Here is a 21,529-nt window from a genome sequence, read left to right as displayed (position 1 = left end):
CTTGTTTATTCGAGAAAGTTTCTAGTGACCTCTGAGCTAGCTGGCATTTACAATTAAGTCTAACATATTCAATAGAGACCTAGTCGACTTCAGTCCTGCGTCTAAACTATAGTTTATGCTATTCCAATTCGCAGAGCCTATTGGGAATATAGGAACTACACTACAGTTTCACCCAGCACATTTTCTGATGATTGGGACTTTGAGACTGTTAATAACATGATGACAGATTTAAAAATGTCAGCTAAATTCACAAAACATGAAAACTTAGAATGTTCATCAGATTATGAACAAATGTATTGTTTTAATCATTATGGTCACCATTATTTGCACAAATCTGCAAACCCTAGAAATGTTTTTAATTATAATCAATGGGAACATTGTCCAACGCCGCCAAAGGGCAGCTCGAAAACATTTTATGAAAAGTTTCCGTACTTCTCAGGGTTTAATGTTACAAATCCAGAAACGTTTTATTTGAAAATTAGGAATAAGACAGGAAAGAAAAACATGTTAACTAATACTAAACAAATTTATTCTGCGAACTTTTATGCTCAGCTGTCTACATTAGATTTTTAATTTTGGAAAGACAATATTGAGGGAAAAACTGTCTGGGGCACAAAAGACTGGCAGGTGCAAGGTTTAGAAACCTTATTCAGAGCCTGGATAATTCCAGAACAAATAATGTTTTAAATGACACTGTTCAACAAATATCTTGTCTTGACTTGGCTAAGATAAAAGATTTAAACAAACCATCAATACCTAAGCGCACACCTGAAAGTAATAGCACTACAGATGAGGAGGTAGACGTATCCCCTATTTCACAACAGAACAGAAAAAATCCTGATTGGAAAAAATGGTTAATCTGGCCCACAGACACAGATAACTGTCAAGATAGATTCCTGAACAAAACACAAGGGTTCAAAATAAGAAGGCCAGATCCAAGATATTCCCAGAGACAACATCCAGGGATAGTAACAACCTACAGTGTAGGAAAACTATGCCTTGAGTGGCTACCGAAATCCACACTTCCAGAAATTAAACAACACTTAACTTTACTTAAAGATGGCGTTGATTTGAGAGACTTCTTACTTGGGCCTCGCAAACCCCGTCAAAAACGTTTCATATACGCCGGTATATACGCTGCTTACAATGAAGCATGGAAAGTCACGCAAATGGAAACTGCAGAAAGAATATGAGAAATTGATTGTATTAATTTAGAGAAAGCTCTCTCTGTAGTGGACTATGGGCTAACAACTCTATCCTCCAGAATTTATTCTTTGGACAGCATTGTATCATCTGCCATTGACATAATAGAACAGGATTTGCTAATGTTACAGCATGGCCAGTCTCAATTACGTTCTATAATGCTGCTAGGCTGGACGTTACAAAATCTCTGTTCAGGCTAAGTGCCATGGTGTCTAATCAACACCACATCATAGTTCTTTGCATTTAACCTTACAGATAAACAAATCTCTTTGGCACAAAGAGGAGCAGACTATACGGTGCTGAGCATAGAAAAACTGGAAAGTTCCCATTAACTGTTTCTGAGAAACCTGTCGTAGAATGGATAATACATGGCACCATCATGATACCAGTGACGATTTTGCAGTTTCAGTATTGCTTAAGACACATACCAGCAGGCCTGTATGAAAGGTTGGGTACAGAGTATATTAAGTCAACCTGGAATTTACCATACACACACATATGTTGGAGTGGGGGAAATGGGGTATTTCTTAGTGGAAAAAATTGTAAAAATTCACTAAGTGGTACACTTTTGTGTCAAGGTATTAATATACATGGAGCCTACGAGGGTTCTTCAAATAACCTTTCTTGCCACCTGCACGGTTCTCCAGCAGCGGTGATAGACCCAGTTTTTAGGCAGCTATCCAATGGTAGCTACATAATGTTGAGTGATCACAGCTGTTGTGGAATGATGCCAGGAATAGCCTATCTAGTTAGTGTTAGTGTTAGTTAGTTAGCGTTCCCGTGGTAAGTTTTTTCTCCCACGCGGTCGGTCTGCTGCCGATGAAATCCTTACTTCTGTGTAACCATCCCCCCTTTTTTTCATAGAAACCCACCTAATCAGTCGCCATTCCCGCGCTGATTGATTCACAGCTTACCCCACCGGTAAGCCTTCGTCCGAGCTCCCAATTATCGTGACCAGTTTCACAGATCCTCGCCCTTGCACCTGTTCACATCCCATCACTCACTGACTCTCGTGCGGTGTTCTCTTGGGACATCGGCAACCTCAATGTATTCTTACTACTTGCCCTTCACCATAGTGACACCCTTCACTTTATTGTCATCACTGCCAGTGAGAGAGCACAAAACTTTGTTAGAAATTGTAGGGGTGCACTATATCCATATGTAATCAGCACCCACTCATATAAAGGATTATAGCCATGTTTAAAAGTGACATAGAGTCATGAAATCACACGTTTTAACCTACATATCTGTAACGTATATTGCTTGGAAATACTAATGCTATGTTAGCCTAGAAATGTTGTCTGCATAAAATGACAATCTAGTTAAAGGTTCTCGAACAAGTTAAATAAATATATAAATGTATGTTTAGAAATTCATATTTGCATTTACAGAGACGATATAGAAGGGTTAAGTTAGAAATGTATTCTTTTACGCAAATAATGAAGGCCTAATGAACAGGGAAAATGTTACCGATGCTAGAAAGTGACATCCCGAACGGTGCAGAGGTTCAGGTGGGGAGAAAGGATTGTGTAGGCCGAACTAGGAATGTTTCTTTTAACCTTAAATCATGGAAATGTTGTTCCTAGAAGGTTGTTTTAGAGAATTAATTGCAAGTAGCATGTAGCTGTAACCCAATTTATGTGCGTTCCTTTGCAGGTGCAAGGTTAGCCAGAGATAGTAAAGAAGGGCCCATTGTGTATGATCGTTAGGATGTTGGTTCTAGACATGGAGGAGTGGCTGTGGAATTTTAGGGAAGCAACTTCAAGAGGAGACGACTGTGGGACCCAAGGACGTTTCTCAACGAGCCAAGATGAAGACATCAGGATGAAGCCAATTTGAAAACTAATACTTTCAGAAGGGGCGTCCCTTGGGGCGTGTCATCCATATTGTGGGATTTGTATTAGGGACAGCACCCCGATAGGAGAGCAGAGTAGAAGCGCACGAGGGCGAAGTAAGATGCTGGGTAGGCAGAGAGCTACTATGCGAGATGAGCTCATGAGACAAAGTCCGAACTAAGTGAGTGAACTTCCTTGGAAGTCACCACGGCTGACACCTTCTGTTGGGAAAGAAACTGGTGATAGGGATGTCATTTAGTATAGAGTAGGGACAGACTCATTCTGATGTATTTCTTTTTGCCTTCCATGCCTGCCAAGACCCAAATCCTAGCAATTCTTGCGAGCTTAGTGGTCTTGGAAATCATTTTGGTATTGTTCCTTAGTCGTCTGAGACTTTTCCGTAGGATTATGTTTGTATTAGTACCTGTGTATTTGCTGAATCTCTTACTGAGGTGTTTATATACACAATTGCTTTTGGCTTTATAATAAATCTTTAAACCTGACTTTTTGTCAGTGGTTCTTTGGGGAAGGAGATGGAAATGATTCGTATTGACTTGTTGAAAAAGATTACCTTCTACACTCTATGACAGGTAAAAAGGTCTAATCGACCTGTGACGGGATTCTAGAGTTGAGATTCTAATTCTAGATTAAATTTCCTGCCTTTCCAGTTGGTAGCAGAGTAGGATGGTTTATCTTCTGGAGTGAAGGTAATCCAGATAGGCTAAGATTTCCCCAAGGCCCATAGTGATCTGAAGATGTGCGTCCATAGAGCAGCGGAGGGAGGATGGCGATTCACGGAAGATGACGGAGAGTGACGGTGCGGCAGAAAGCAGCAGGTCGTAAGAGAGTGAGTATAAAAAGGGTCATGCGTGTTAGATTGCGGTGTGTATTATGTTGTTGAATTGTATTGTCTAGCGGAGTTGTGTGCCTGTAGTGTGAAAGGAGTTCAGGTTGTGAGCGCGCGCAACCGGTGAAAATCTTAAGCTCAAGGAGAGTTTAAGTGGTTCGGGTGTATCGAACACCTACAGTAATTGTCGACCATGGAAAGGGGATCATGAGGTACCATTGATCGCCCGCAGGACCGAGATAGGGGGAACGAATGTGTGAGTGCGGGGATAACGGACGCTGGTCGGAAGTTGCCGTGTGTATGTAACCTATCAGAGAGGCGATTGTCCGGTCGTTAAGTGACAGACATTTGCCAGTCGGTGACAATTACAGTCAGACTGTGGACGTACAGTCAGAGAAGTGATTTGCTTGGTCGGAAGTGATCATTTCAAAGTGTATGATTGGGACGCATGCATGACCGAGAGACGAGCGGAGAAATGAGGGGAACTGCTGCAAAGGTAGAAGCGAATGACGTCAGAAAGAGCCGCGCTGGGATAGGACGGTTAGTGTGGAGCCGCGCTGAGATTGGGCGGTTAGCGAGCAGCGAGTGACGTCAGAAAGAGCCGCGCTGGGATTGGTGGATTGTCATTCTGAAGCAAACGAGCGTAGTAAACCAAGAACGTTGTGGGTTTTCATCATGAAATGTTTTAAAGTGTTGCAAAATTGTTTTAAGGGAGAAAAGAAGTTAGAACCTCGGGGTGGGGAAGAGGCTCCACCCGAGGATACGCCAGCTCATTACATGGCCACGAATGTTTGGTTACATACTATATTGTGGCTCGAGAATTGGTGTAAGATGACTGACGGGAATGAAGAACTGACTTTCCCTAGATACGGGACATTCAGGTTAGAAGTGTTGTACCAGCTAAAAGCGATTATGTCTTCTTTGCGACCTTTGCCTAGGCCAACACAGTTCGAAGCATTGAATTCATGGATCAGGGCAGCCCACAAAAAGAACAGGGATAGGAGACAGGAAAGAGTGAACAGATCAGTCAGAGCGGTGCAGGACGCGAGGTGGGATGCACTGGCCAAGAGATGGAGAGTACAGACCATAGAAGGAGATAGGTTGTATCCACTGTTGACCAATGAAAAGGAAACGCAGAGAAGGAATACAGAGGATGATGACAGTGAAACAGAGGACAGTCTGATAGAAAGGATGCTGTCAGACAGACCACCCCCATATAATCCAGAAGTAGGAGAGAGATCACTACCACCAACGGGAGGAGGAGGGACACCAATAGTGGACGGTGGGGTCTTACGAGAGAGCGACTTGGGCCCAGTAGGGGACATGTCGGGCTGATGGGAGGTGAAAGAGTACCCCAACGGACCCCAGAAGCAAGAGTAGTAGGGAGGTTCACGGTACAGCAGGTGCATAGTAAAGAGGGGGTAAATGCCCAAAGGCTACCAGATGCTCTTATGGTACCCGTCACTATAGGTCCCATAGTATCAGTGTATAACCCAGAACAACCCCAAATTGAAAGCCTGCCACAGATAGATAGGGAAAGGAACGTCAGCGAAACTAGAAGTAATGTGGCGGACGAATGGAACCAATGGTCCAGACCCGTAGAAAGGAGTACCCCTCTGGCGGCATCGGCAGATTCCTCCAGAGAACAAGGGGGTTTAAGAGGACCGATGGATCTGAGAGGACCACGGCCCCGGCCGATTAGGGAACTAAGGCCAGATTTGAGAACGTGGGAGACAGTCACGGATACCCAAAGTGACCGGGAAAGAGATGATTGTAGGCATCGGAGTTCGGAGAATAGGGAGATGTCCCATTGCAGGTCTAATGGAAGCAGACAAGAAGGGGACCGTGGGAGTGAGAAAAATAGGGATACGTTTACCCAGGGATCTGCAGAGAGAAGACAAGATTGGGACTGCGAAAGATGGGAGCGAGGAAGTGTTCCCCATAACACCCCCGAGGTGGACAGACGAGTGAGTCAGGAATGTAAAGGGAAAGACCCGAGAGAAACCTCTAGTCAAGGCACATTGAGAGCAGTTATAAAGGCGGAGGAGAATAGACGTGCTAAGACTCAAGTCAGAGGTAGAAGAGATAGTGGAAGGTACAATACCGTTGGAAAGAATAGAACTCTACGAACCAGATGAACCGCTGTAGCAAAAGATGTTACTCGCAGAGCTAGGACAGCTCACGAGAAGTTGACTGAACTAGCGAACAAATACTCAGTGGATCTGACCAGGACAAAGGCCTTGCAAGGGGGCCATAGGCTACAGTATTCAGACCAAGATTTAGAAGAAAAGAGAGTGATCGGACTAAAAACCCACATAAGAGAACTAATAGTGGGAATACGAACATGGGGTCACTTGGACAAATGGGAAGAAAGGTGGTCAAGGAAGAAGAGCGTTAGGAGGAGCGCCATAGAGACATCTCCAGGAGCGGGGCTGATGCGTGCGGAAGCATACCCCTTAAGAGAGGTTGCTCATGGAGGATATGTGCATGTGCCCTGGAGTAGGGGAGATTTGGCTGCTTTTACTAACACATTTCCCAAATTAAGAGAGAACCCAGTAGAGTGGTACAAACAAGTAGAGAGGTTTGTCAAAATTTTGAAAGTACTTTGGGTTGATCTGAACACACTGTTTGACATTGTGGTTCCGGGAGATCTGTGGGTAGCATGCAAGGTCAGCGTCGAGTGGCCCACAGAGGAGCCAGAACGAGAGGCACTCACAAATGGACCTTCACCAAGAGTGATGATAAAGTATGAGCAAGTGATTACGTGGTTGAAAACCAAGGTGCCACCACAAGACATAGACTGGGTAAAAATAGACCGAACCAGACAAGAACCAAAGGAAACAGTCCAAGAGTACTATGAGAGATTGTTGCAGATATTCAAGCAGTGCAGTGGACTGGATGTGATGGATCCAAAGGATATGGGACAGTTCGTGTCCAAGTTTGTTTTGGGGCTGAGACCTGAGATCTGTCTCATGATACAGCAACATTTGATTTGCTGGCAGAACAAACCCTTGGACGAGATCCTGAGGTACGCAAGGTACTGCAGTGATGAAATAGATTCTAAGAATAAGAAGCTCAAGGATAAACTGATGCTAGTCCAAATGCAATCGGGAGGGCAGGGTCAGTCAGGAAATGGAACATTGGGGAGAAGATCGAACAGCCAGAAAAGGGACAGTGAGGATGGCCCAAGGCCAAGGGTAGATTTGGTGACTCTGAAAAAGACAACAAGATGCCATCAGTGTCACGAGATCGGGCATTGGAGGCGTGAGTGTCCCCACAACCCAGAGAACCAAGTACAGGAGGAGGAAGAGGAGAGCCAGGCTCCCCAAGCCCCGAGGTCAACAGTAGTCAAGCTTAAGGTGGCAAAAGGGGTGACTTCCGCTCCTAGAGCTCCCACCGAAGATCGGAGCAGGGAACAAGACATATCAGCAGATGCCTCTCCTGATAGACGGAGACGAATACTATGCCCTAAACCCAGTGACAGGAAGGTGTTTGGACGGGGAGGAGGAATGCACCTTAGGAGCAGCATTAGAGATAGATCATAGAGGACCCTTTGTAGAAGCGGATGTAGCCGGACACCCCACTACCTTTCTGGTGGATACGGGTGCGACTCATTCTACTGTACGGTCCGCAGTGGTTCCTAACCTGCCTCTGTCAGGACAGACCATCGAAGTTGTGGGTGTAGCAAATAGGAAAATGACGAACCCACTGACCGAACCAGTTCCAGTAAGAATAGGAAACTTCAGGGACAACCATCAATTTGTGGTATGTGATTCTAGTCCTGTGTGTCTGCTAGGAAGGGACCTTTTGTGCAAACTCAACTGCACCATCTATTGTACACCAAAAGGAGTAGAGCTGGAGACAAATGATGACGATGCTGCCTTTAAGGTTGCAAACACACGTCTGTGCATAGAATTGTATCCTGCACTGACAGTGAAGGAACTTCCCTGGGACTTGAGGGAGACAGTCAGACAGGAAGTTTGGGATTTTACAGGAGAAGAGATTGGGTTGATCAAGGGTGTGGAGCCAGTCAGGATACAAGTAAGACATGATGCAGAATTTCCAAGAACACCCCAGTATAAGCTGACCCCAGAAACAATTGCGGGAATAAAACCTGTGATTGAATCCATGATCAAACAGGGGATATTAAAGGAGATAATGGTCAGTCCATGTAACTCTCCGATTATGGGCTTGCAGAAGCCTAGCGGGAAGTTCAGGATTGTGCAGGATTTATGAAAGGTGAACGACATCGTTGTTCCATGCTGTCCAGTGGTACCGAATCCATCAGTAATACTATTTCAGATTCCAGCACAGGCTGAGTGGTTCACCGTGATCGACTTATGTCAAGCATTTTTCTCAATACCGTTGCATGAGGAGAGCCAATTTCTTTTCGCTTTTAAGCTGGAAAGCCGTGTGTTAACATGGTGTCGTATCCCACAGGGGTATACAGAAATTCCATCGATTTTTAATCAATTATTGAAGAGAAATCTTGAAAGTCTAGTACTGCCCCAGAACTCAGTTCTTGTAAAGTACATAGACGACCTCCTTGTTGCATCAGAGACAGAAGATGCCTGTAGAATAGACACCATCGCTTTGTTGAACCATCTGGCAGAAAATGGTCACAAGGTATCTCCCAGCAAGTTACAATACTGTCTTCCTGAAGTACAGTATTTGGGACACAGGATAGAGAAAGGAATAAGGAAAGTGTCCCCAGACAGAATAGAGGCAATAATGAAAATGATGGCGCCTACCACACAAAGAGAGGTTAGAATGTTCTTGGGAATGGTTGGCTACTGTCGCCAGTGGATTGCAAAGTTCTCACTGAAAGCGAAGCCTTTACAGAAACTGACGCTCAAGGACGTGAGTGATCCGGTACCATGGGACACAGACTGCATGATGGCTTTCCTAGCATTGAGAGAAGACTTATGTCATGCTCCAGCCTTGGGAATGCCTGATTACACCAAATTGTTTTCATTGTTCTGCTGCGAGCGAGAGGGTTGCGCGTTAGCAGTTTTGACCCAAGATCACGGAGGTGCCCGTAGACTAGTTGCATACTTCTCGGCTACCTTAGATCCAGTAGCCGCAGCGTTGCCCGGATGTCTCAAATCCGTTGCTGCAACAGGTGTCAGCATTGAGCGCTGCGAGAGTATAGTGATGGGGTATCCACTGATGGTACACGTTCCACATTCAGTAGAATTGTTAATGACCAGGACCAAAACGCAGCACCTGACTAACAACAGGCTCACACGCAATGAGCAGGTTATACTTGCTGCGGAGAATGTGACCCTAAAGAGGTGCTCAGTTTTGAACCCTGCTACACTGATGCCATTGCCGAATGTCTTAGATGATGATTGTGAAGATCACGACTGCCTTGAGGTGACTGAACTGTGTACCAAACCCAGACCAGACATTGTCGATGAGCCTTTGGAAGACCCTGATGAAATTTTCTTTGTAGATGGCTCATGTATAAGAGACAATGCTGGACAGTTGAGAGCGGCTTTTGCCGTTTGCACGATTCATGGGATAATCGAAGCCGCCTGCTTAGATAGTCGCGTTGACGCGTGCCTGTTTGGCAGCCAACAAAATTCGAGTCACAATATACACCGACAGCCGATATGGGTTTGGTGTTGTTCACGACTTCGGTCAGTTGTGGTCTCAAAGGGGTTACATGACATCCTCAGGTTCCCCTATCAGGAATGGAGAATTTGTTCGATTACTGCTGGAAGCTCTGCAGGGCCCAACAGAAATTGCAGTGGTGAAATGCGCGGCACATGGCAAAGGCGCTGATTTCGTGTCTCTGGGTAACAGATATGCGGATGAGGTAGCACGCTATTGCGCCGAGCAAGCTTACTCATTCACCGACCAGGTTGTCGAGGGAATGCGTAGAGGGACCGAGCTAAACATGATACTTGAAGTGGCAGATACTTGGGATGACTTGAGAAAGATGCAAGAGCAAGCTTCAGACTTTGAGAAAAGGGTGTGGGTGACCTCTGGTTGTACCAAAGGGAGTTTGGACCTGTGGGTTTCAGCGGATGGGAGAGCTGTGTTACCGAATGAACTTGTGAGCCCAATGGCACGCCAGATACATGGTTCTGTGCATTTGGGAAGAGATGCAATGATACGAGTGTTCAGGCAAACTTGGTATAATCCCAAGTTCAGGACGGCTGCAGAAGCGGTGTGTCAGAGGTGTGTTACCTGTCAACAGATGAATGTTGGAAAGAGGACACCAGTTACATTAAGTCATGTGGGGAGGTCTAGAGGGCCTTTCAACAGAATGCAATTGGATTTCATTGAGATGCCAAAGTGTAACAGCCTTAGGTATGTCCTGGTGATTGTGTGTGTGTTCTCCAGATGGGTCGAGGCATATCCCACTCGTAGGTGCGATACACTCACAGTAGCCAAATTATTGTTGAGGGAGTTAGTGCCTAGGTTCGGTTCCCGACCTCTTTGGAATCGGACAGAGGAACACATTTTAACAGTGAAGTTGTGAAGATGCTCTGTTCGGCACTGAACATTGATCAGAGACTGCATTGTAGCTATCGGCCAGAGGCTTCTGGCATAGTGGAGCAAATAAATGGAACTCTCAAGGCACGAATGGCAAAAGTGTGTTCATCCACGTCCCTGAAATGGCCAGATGCCCTACTGTTGGTGTTAATGAGCATGCGTAGTACCCCAGACAGGAGAACAGGACTTTCACCTCATGAGGTGCTGATGGGAATAGCTATGAGATTGCCATCAGTCCCCTCAGTGGCCTTGCTGAATATCACAGATGATCTGATTCTTGATTACTGCAAAGGACTATCTGACGTCATCCATTCTGTGTCCCATCAGGTGCAGACGGCCGAAATCCCGACTTCTAAAGACCTTTGTCAGGACCTGTGTCCTGGAGATTGGGTGCTAGTGAGGAAGCACGTGAGGAAGAGCTGCCTGGTCGTCCGCTGGAGAGGGCCGTTCCAAGTCATCTTGGTAACGAACACTGCTGTGAAGTGTGGTGGACTGCCAAATTGGATCCACGCTTCCCACACCCGAAGAGTCCCAGTGCCCCTGGAAGAAACAGCTCCTCTCGTTGAAGAAAATCCAGCAGTGGAGGAAGATCCACAAGAAGGGCAAGCCAAGCTGTGGGGGCGTCTGAAGAGGCTGGTAACTCATCTGACCGAGCTGAGGGAGATCACAACGGCAGTGATACGGAGACTGCCACGGAATGGGAAAGCTGCTGTGAAGGTGATCTCAACCCTGAAAGAGCTGAAGGCAGAGATGAGCAGGTTGTACCGACGAGGAGCAGAGGAGTGAACAGCACCGAGGCAAGTTGGCCTGAAAGACGGAAAAGGCTAAACGTGAGGCTGACCTCCGAAAGAGATCTTGCACCTGTATCCGAAGAGTCAGATCCTGAAGGAGAAGGCCAAGAGTCAGAGGAAAAGGGTCCGAGGAGATCAAGGAGGGTGAGAGTACCTTGCAGAAGATACGCCATTCCGGAGTGGACCTACCCTTTGATAAATGCCAGGTGTACTGAGATCCGGGAGGGTGAGGTCGGTGCTGGTGACCGATACGACTCCGAATGTTAAGTTGGAGGTGATATTGTTGGTACCCGGACTGGAAATCGAAGGTTTACTGACCATCACCGTTCCCAATCCCCCTCTCCTAAGCAAGATAAATGACTTGATCCTAAATAGATTAACTTTCCCTACATTTGGTCCTGAAATACCTGCCTATCAATCAATAGTCCTTCACATGGAACTTTTGGACTACGTACTTTGTGCACTTGGAGAGAATCTTATCATCGATGCGTAGTAAAGACTTTGTAAATAGTTGCTGAAGGTACTTAGAGCCGAGTGGAAGAAGAAGAAATTCAGGGACATCCCTTTAGAGGACGGAGAAGGGTAGGGAAACCTGAATACGAAATGGACGATGAAAATTTAAAGGGGAATTCCTACCTATAGGTGTGGTTCGAGAAAATTCATAAAGCCAAGCAAGAGACTTTTGGTTGCTGAGACTTTGTGTTGCTGCTAGAATCGAATCACGCTGTCTGAGACCATGGAGGCCCGACTCGTAGGGCAAAATGTATTATAGCTACACTATTAGGGTTAGTGATTTTCTTTATATTTGTAGTAGTCTTAGTTTCTTATTTAGCACCCCAAGAGCAGGAAGCGGAGGTCAAGGGAACACCTACACCTACCACTCCTAGCCGCAAAGAGGTAGACATAGGAGCCGAGAAAGCTTTGCCAGCTGAAGAAAGCCGTAGATTACATGCTGATTTGTCCAAAGGAAACTTTGAGAAGAATGCTTATGCCAAATTGCTGTACGAGTACATTGATGCGATGGATGCGAAAGATTGTTATGTGTGTATGCAATTGCCAGCTTCAGTAGACGAGGGTATTAGATACCATCAACTGCCATTAACGTATGGAATTTCATGTAGTTTGCTGCTTAGCATATTTTATGGGAGATCTCATTTTGAATATTTCTTTTCAAATTATGATGCTGTGTTACCAGAAGTCCCAAATTATAAGCATTTGAACAAGTGGGATTATTATAAATCGGAGGATAGACTTAGATACTTTTTCATTCCCACGAAAACCATAGATACCTCATATGCACACCGACACAACTTGACTTGCGCATTGACAGAAGTAGAGAAGAAGTTCATAGAACAGGTTGAGGATAGATATCAAAAACAGAAACAGTTACAGACGTCAGGTCAGGGCAAGGTAGATTGGACGGATGAAGAGCTAGGACATAAGTCAAAGGGGAGTTAGGGTCTGATAGCCTAAGATATGGTACAAAAAGGAAGGTTGTGTTTGCATAGGCCGAAGACATATTATGAAAATGTGTATCTGGGTGAGACATCTTGTGAACACACTTTCAGAATAGAGTATTACACCAAGGATTTTCTGAAGAGTGTGGTGCAAGTGATTCCTACGGTGTATTTTGTCTGTGGAAGGAATGCCTATGTGAGGTTGCCAGATAAGTGGTACGGGACATGTTACCTGGCTATTGTTTTCCCAAAAATATACCACACTGAGGACTTTGCTCAGGTGGAAGGGGGACAATTGACGAGAGTGAAAAGAGGAGAGAGTGCTGGTGCAATTGTGGGAGATATATTTGGAGCTGCAATACCTTTTTTGGGAGTAATATTAAACGATGTGAAGATACGAAGATTAGCAACAGTGGTGGATGAACTATCAATGAATACGGCAAAATCATTGGTGTTGATTCATGGCGAGATGTTATCGATTAGGGCAATGGTTTTACAAAACCGTCTTGCTTTAGACGTCCTTTTAGCAAAAGAGGGCGGAGTCTGTAAACTTTTGAAGGTCCAAGAATGTTGCACATATATTCCAGACAACTCTAAAGATCTGAAGAAATATATACGCAACATAACGGCAATTCACTATGAAATTACGACTTGACTCAAGAGAATACATGGGAAAAGGTTGGAAAAGGGCTTGGAAGTGTTGGAGGTTGGTTTGCCAACCTAGGAAAGAGTTTCCTTGAGTACATATTGGAACCTCTTATCATCGTAGTGTCATGTTTGATTGGATTGTGGGGTTTGATGAGATTGTACAAATGGTACAGATCAAACAGACTGGCGAGATCAATGAGGGTTCAAGAACAGAGAATGGAGAATTTACAAGACAATCAATATCAAAGTCTGAGGGCATTAGAAATGCTCAGGCGAGGGAACGTTACGACAAGTGCTGTGTAGCCTGGTCCCTACCTCATAGAATGTTGGGGTGGTGATGACACAGGTCATCAAAGGGGGGACTGAAAGAGCGCAAAACTGTGTTAGAAATTGTAGGGGTGCACTATATCCATGTGTAATCAGCACCCACTCATATAAAGGATTATAGCCATGTTTAAAAGTGACATAGAGTCATGACATCACACGTTTTAACCTACATATCTGTAACGTATATTGCTTTGAAATACTAATGCTATGTTAGCCTAGAAATGTTGTCTGCATAAAATGATAATCTAGTTAAAGGTTCTCGAACAAGTTAAATAAATAAATAAATGTATGTTTAGAAATTCATATTTGCTAAGGGTTAAGTTAGAAATGTATTATTTTACGCAAATAATGAAGGCCTAATGAACAGGGAAAATGTTACCGATGCTAGAAAGTGACATCCCGAACGGTGCAGAGGTCCAGGTGGGGAGAAAGGATTGTGTAGGCCGAACTAGGAATGTTTCTTTTAACCTTAAATCATGGAAATTTTGTTCCTAGAAGGTTGTTTTAGAGAATTAATTGCAAGTAGCATGTATCTGTAACCCAATTTATGTGCGTTCCTTTGCAGGTGCAAGGTTAGCCAGAGATAGTAAAGAAGGGCCCATTGTGTATGATCGTTAGGATGTTAGTTCTAGACATGGAGGAGTGGCTGTGAAATTTTTGGGAAGCAACTTCAAGAGGAGACGACTGTGGGACCCAAGGACGTTTCTCAACGAGCCAAGATGAAGACATCAGGATGAAGCCAATTTGAAAACTAATACTTTGAGAAGGGGCGTCCCTTGGGGCGTGTCGTCCATATTGTGGGATTTGTATTAGGGACAGCACCCGATAGGAGAGCAGAGTAGAAGCGCACGAGGGCGAAGTAAGATGCTGGGTAGGCAGAGAGCTACTATGCAAGATGAGCTCATGAGACAAAGTCCGAACTAAGTGAGTGAACTTCCTTGGAAGTCACCACGGCTGACACCTTTTGTTAGGAAAGAAACAGGTGATAGGGATGTCATTTAGTATAGAGTAGGGACAGACTCATTCTGATGTATTTCTTTTTGCCTTCCATGCCTGCCAAGACCCAAATCCTAGCAATTCTTGCGAGCTTAGTGGTCTTGGAAATCATTTTGGTATTGTTCCTTAGTCGTCTGAGACTTTTCCGTAGGATTATGTTTGTATTAGTACCTGTGTATTTGCTGAATCTCTTACTGAGGTGTTTATATACACAATTGCTTTTGGCTTTATAATAAATCTTTAAACTTGACTTTTTGTCAGTGGTTCTTTGGGGAAGGAGATGGAAATGATTCGTATTGACTTGTTGAAAAAGATTACCTTCTACACTCTATGACAGGTAAAAAGGTCTAATCGACCTGTGACGGGATTCTAGAGTTGAGATTCTAATTCTAGATTAAATTTCCCGCCTTCCTACCAGTCCCTGTCGCACTTTGGATGATGCGCCGCCTAACGTACCCACATTTCTTGAACCACCCCAAGCGCACTGCATGTAACAGCCGTGCGCCATACTTTGCCGCCGTTTACACTTTGGCATGGTGTGAGTTGTGTACATCATATGCAGTTAACATATGGGACCATGTAACTGACATGATTTATTTTTTCTTTATGTCTCCCCCTCTTTCTTCTTTACCCTCCCTGTTTACTTCCCATTGGTATTGTTTGGCATATTGATTCCCACACAGTGGGTTATAGTGACATTGTTTTCTCTCTAGGCAATTATTACTGTCCTGAGGATGAACCAATATCATGTATGGTTCGAAACGTCGTCGACCTAAAATGCACTAAATGCATAGTTGACAAAAATTGTGCATGCATATGTGTATATTGTGGATTGTCTGCTTATGACTTATGATATTCAGATGACCCTATGTTGCCTATTATTCCCCTTTTCTGTTTGTGTCCCCCTAGTGTGTTAGTCAGACATCGGCTGGTGTCCCACGTACATCACACTTTGTGACAAACTCCTTTTGTATTATCCTTATCAAGATATTAAACTGTCCGGCTGGACATTTTCAAAAAAGAAATATAGTTCTATTTAGTCTATATTTATTCTTTGTACATTTCCCAAGGTCCCTAGCTTATTGCGCCCTGGGTTCCCTTGTATTGTCTAAATTCTATCTAGTTAGTGTGTCAGCCAGGGTCACTTGTTGTATGCAAGTATAGTTTCCAGAAAGCAAGACAGACGGGGAGTCACGGCTTTGGACATCTCTTCTATACAAATTGATACTTTAAGCAGAATTTATTTATTTATTTTAGGCATTTGTTAAGTGCACTGCCACCATTGCAGGCATCCTGGTGCTGACTGGATCAGATGGGGGCAAGAAAGTGAAACACAGGAGCGGGAGTATCAGACGGTTGTCTTGGGGAATAGCCAGGTTTTAATCCTTCTCCTAAATGGGAGAAGTTCAGAGATGTGCCTAATTTCGGCTGGGAGCGTATTCCAGAGCTTGGCAGCTGCTACCTCGAAGGATCTGCCTCCGGATCTGACTTTCTTGAATCTGGGAACCACTGCTAGCTTGGCCTCAGAGGAGCGGAGCTCCCTTGCTGGAGTAAACCAAGCAAATTTCGATTGTAGGGAGGCATGACCAATTCCATGGAGCGCCCTGAATGCTATACAATGGGCGTTGAATTATACTCTCTGCCTCACCGGTAGCCAGTGGAGTTTGCTCAGAGAGGACGACCCGTGTGCTCTTCTAGGAAGCCCCAAGGCTAATTTAGCAGCTGCTGATTGGACCCTTTGGAGCCTATCCAGCAAGAACCCAGGGGATCCCAGCAGAAGGGCATTGCAATAGTCCATTTTGCTGAGGATGGTACATCTTACCCCTTGGGGGCGCGCATGAGAGGGAAGGAGAGGCAGTACTTTCCTTAGGGATCGGAGGATGGCAAAACAGCAAGCCGTAGTCTTTTGTATATGCGTCTCCATACTGAGCCTATGGTCCAGCATGACCCCAAGGTTACGGACTTATTCCACCGGCCGGACTGTGGTCCCAGTTTCAGGGGGCCAGAAGTTATCTGGGAATGGCAGTGGAATCTTAGTTCCAGAGCTAAAGAGCACCTCCGTTTTCCCTGCGTTAAACTGGAGGGAGTTGTCCTTTAGCCAGCGAGAGGTGTCACGCAAGCAGTTGTGGAAGACCTCAACCGAAGTAGAGTCCTCTCCCTCCAAGGAGAGGATCATTTGCGTGTCGTCAGCGTAGTTGACAATTTTAATATTAAAGCTTTTGATTAGTGTAATCAGAGGTCTGAGGTAAAGGTTAAAAAGGTTTGGGATAATTGCAGAGCCCTGGGGGACCCCATGAGAAATCAAAGTAAAAGCTGACTGAAAGGGGGGGATAGACACCGTCTGCTGCCTATCTTGCAGAAATGAGTGGAACCACTGCACTGCCGACCCTCTTACTCCTGCTTCAAGCAACCGCTTCAGCAAAATGTTATGGTTCACAGTGTCAAAGGCGGCAGACATGTCAAGCAGGAACAAGAACGCTGCCTGCCTTCTGTCTGCCCGCCTCTGAAGCTCGTCCATAGCGGTGATAAGGGCGGTCTCGGTTCCGTGGGCGGGCCGGAAGCCAAATTGATCAACATCAAGTAGTTGGTGACGTTCCAGATGGTTAGAGAGGGTGTTGCTAACCCAGTGTTCGACAATCTTGGCTGGGAATGGTAGTAGGGAGATGGGACGATAGTTTTTAGAGCAGTCCGGGTCGAGAGAGGGCTTTTTTAGCAAAGGAGATACTAACGCCCGCTTCCACTGAGCTGGAACAGTCCCAGTCGCAAGTGATTGATTGCAGATTAGATGGAGTGATGGAAAAAGTTCCCTCTCAAATTCCTTCCATATTTTATGTGGAACAGGGTCTAAGGGAGATCCAGAAGAAATCTCTCTGGCTAGTTTGCAGAAGGCCTCGTACGTGAGAGGTGGGAACTCGAGTAGAAGATCATTCGAAGCCAAGGTTTGCCCTGCTAGCTGGTCCACTGGGGATCCCAGTCTCAGGTCGGGGGGAGGGATAGAGTCTGGCAAGACTTCTAAGTCCCTAATGATGAGTTCGATTTTTTCCTTGAAAAAAACAGCAAGGTTCTCGCAGAGATCTTGAGACGGGTCGATGGCGTTTTTGGTGCATTCCGGGTTGGTAACGCTATTCAGTATATAAAAAATGTTTCTGGAGCTGTTGGTGGAGTTACAGATCATGGAGGAGTAATATTCTGCTTTTGATTTTTTAATTAGGTTCTTATAGTCATGAACTTTATTTTTCCACAACTCCTTAAAGGTTTCTGTATAGTCACGTCTCCACCTTCTCTCGGCTTGTTTGCAGCCCTGCTTCAGATCTTTTAAGGTATCGTTGAACCAAGGCGCGGAGTCAGTGCCCTTACAACTGCGAGTTTTTAGAGGGGCATGAGCGTCGAGGATAGTTGTGATACTTGTGCAAAGTGAGGAGTAGTTGTCGTCTACCTGTTTTTCTTCATCAAAGAATTGCTCCAGCTGGAACACTTCCCGTATGGAGTGCAAGCGTGTAAGGGCTCTCCAGTCTCTGCAGTTAATTTTGTTGGTCAACCCAGGAGCCTTGTGATGGCAATCGTTCAAGATTATAAAAAATTTGATAAGTGAGTGGTCTGTCCACTCCATAGGTAGGGTTTCCCCCATTGCTACTAACTGGGGACCTGCGAACAATAGATCTAAAAGGTGTCCGCCCCTATGTGTTGCTCCAGTAACCAACTGGGAGAGGCCGAAGCTTTCGCAGGAATGGAGTAAGTTACAGAGACCAGAGTCAAGGGCGCCATTGCGCCAGAGATTAAAATCTCCAAGAATAATCAGTTTGTGATGGGAAAGTGTGATATTGGTCAGAGTGACCAAGAGCGCTTGTTGTTGCTGAAGGCTAAACGCACCAGGTGGGCGATAGCATACTATCCCGGTAACTATAGTCCCGGAGTGGGCCTGAATTGATAAGCCTAAAAGTTCAGTGCCTTCGGTCGGATCTAGGACAAGAACCTTAATGTTACAGGATGCAATAAAAATCACACCTACCCCCCCTCCTCTACCACTAGCCCTAGGAGTGTGTAGTAATTTATACCCAGGAGGACATGTAAAGCCGGGGTCAACCAGGCAGTCAGGACGAGTCCATGTTTCCGTCATGAAAAGGACATCTAGTTTATGAGTTTCAATAAGTAGCTGGATCTCGGTGCTATGCCTAGGCAGGGACCTTACATTCAGAAGCCCACATTTTAACAGATTATTGCCCAGGAAATCGGCTCGTGGGAGGGCCGCATGTAACAATGTGAAAGTTCCTTTGTCAGCATGTAGCTTACCCAGTTGTATGAGCACCTCTCTAGAGTAGGGAGGGCCAGGCGGTAGCGTGCTGGGGCCTGTTGGGTCGAGACATGCAGCGCAGCTGGCGCAGGGCACTACCTTGGCGCGGACTGATGCAGACGGGCTTGCTTAGGCGCGCAAACGGCGCGCCCACTGCGCTCGTCCGCTGCGCGTCCGAAAGAGGCACATGATTTATAGAGAGGGGACAGGGGAAGGGGTGTGTGGCCTCAATAAGGGGCGTGGCCTCCGCGAACGCCGGTGATGGCGGCAAGAGTATCCCTGTGCAGCTTCCGCGGCAGCGCTGAATCCGCTGCGCGGCCTGGTCAGGAGCAATCAAGTTTCCTGAGAGGTGCTGGAGGGGAAGAGGGGTGAGTTTTAAAAAGTATAGTAAATTGTGACACTCAAAGTTTTAAAATAAGCAAGTCGCGCTCCCGGCCTTCCGCCTCAGGAGATCAGTCAATCTGAATGAAAGCCAGTCTTTTGCAAAAAACTGTGCCACTGACCTCGTCCAGAGAGACGTATGATCTGCAAGTCGCAAGGACTTCTGCTGAGATACATGCCCTATTATCAACAAATTGTCCTATACATTTCATAGAAATGTTAGGTCGTATCTTAAACATGTCTGATACGAATGGTATTGCACATGTATTTAAGACAGTTTTTTCGGGACTGTTAGCAGCCTTTGAAGCAGTCCTAGGCATTTTTTCAAACTTCGTGCACTCTGTGTTCGGTGGCCTGCCTCTCATCTTGGGACTCGTAGCAGGAATTCTATTTTTATTTCTTCTGCTCCGATATTGCAAGTCCAGTCACCAACGATACCCAGACTACCATGGAGAACGCTCTCCTAGCCATGCGGTACCGTGACAAAATTACACAGATTCTTGGCTTGGCTCGTTTAAGAGATCTGAATACCATTTGGTTCCTTTCATTCAGACCAATCTGGCAAGATTGCATCTTACCTGTTCTACGATGCCTGCTTTGTGGAGAAGAATGCGTGTTAGACATTTGTCTTACACTTCCATCAGCTCTGCCAACAGATGTTGACGCTTTGCTAGGTCCGATAACGGCTCATGCATTGTGTTGCCCCCAACGGCTGCCAATCCTGATGACGGCATTCATTGAGATCTCACCTGCTATTCCAGCTGAGGGTGAGGTACGTGGAACAACAGGCACACAGGTACCATCTACTGCGAACATTGCTAATGCGAATGACTCTGACGGCGATGCTTCTCTTCTGTGCTCAATTGATCTACTTAATGAAGTAGTTCCACTTTCACCTACTGTGGTAGACGATTTCTTTGCCAGCTTAGATGATTTTATGTTTTCTCCTGACACCGAGAAGAGCTTTTTTAATCTGAACACAGCGTTCTATGAACTTTGAATTTGACCTTCACTTTTCATAACAATCCTTCTAAAGAAGACTTTGGAACTCTATTTTTCTAAGATTTAATTTGAACTTTTTTCCAAAATAGAATATTTTTCTTTTTGGGTACAAATTAATCTGCTTAAAGTAAAACTATTCTTAGAGTACAAGAAATCTTTGAATACTTCCTAGAAACAATATTAACCTTATCTACGAACAAAAACAGTTTATATATTCTGCTATGGGATGATCTCGACCTTTTTTCTGTAATTTAGAGCCATTTCATAAATGTAATGTTCATGATTTATTCCGTTAGCATTGCCAATATCATACTATATGCTTAGAATGAAAACACTATTCTCAAATGCGTACAGTTCAAATGCTCATTTTCGTGTACAACCATTTTCAAATGCATTTTGTATTTTTATTGGGGTTGTAAACACATGCTTTAGATATGTTTTATGCTTAGAATTTAGTAATGTTAAACATAATAAAGTGGAGTGGGTGTTGTTGAGCATTTTAGGTCCTTAGTGTAATTTTCCCGATTCATGCCCATATATAGGTATAAATCACCCTATCCTTATATAGGCATAGAAATCATAACCATATTTATACTTAGCCTATGCTGTCCAAATACGGCATGGCTACTTCCACTAGTTCCGAAAATCCACAACGATTTATTGGAAAAACCTGCCTTCAGCAGTCAGGGACTTCCCCTTGCTTGAATATTGATTTGTCCAAGAAATCATGGAGTTTTCAAAGAACTGAGTCTTTGATGACGTTATTATGTCCAACCTTACGTCAAACTTGGCACCTTCAAGGTATAAATATGCCCACACTTGCCCAGGCAAACACACCATGGTTTGGAGCAGTTCGACTATCTACCTACATGACACAGCTCGCCGCAGCATGTGCCGAAGGAAGCTGACCCTCCAGCAGATGCACTGAGAAAGGCGCTGTCTTTTCTCTGGTCTAGAAATCCAGCTCCAGTGTTTCCAAGCTACCCTTGCAGGTTGTTGGGAAATCGAGTCCTGAGAGAGAGATACTAGACCTCCTTCATTCTGAACCAAGGTATGGAGCTGATTAGACCCGTAGAGAATTCTTGGATAGATTCTTGGCAAAGAATACTAAAACTAAGCTACACCTCACCTACTTCTTCCCTTGTACTAGACCCAGGTTAGGTACACCGGGGTAGGCGCATTTTAGAAGCACCAGTTGAGTACTTTTAGTCATTATTTATTAATGTATGTTTTCTATGTTATTTTAT

This window comes from Lissotriton helveticus, chromosome 6 (genome assembly GCF_964261635.1).
Source record: "Lissotriton helveticus chromosome 6, aLisHel1.1, whole genome shotgun sequence".
Classification (NCBI taxonomy): Eukaryota; Metazoa; Chordata; class Amphibia; order Caudata; family Salamandridae; genus Lissotriton; species Lissotriton helveticus.
The sequence above is the reverse complement of the archived record's forward strand: the minus strand, read 5'-3'. Positions refer to the sequence as shown.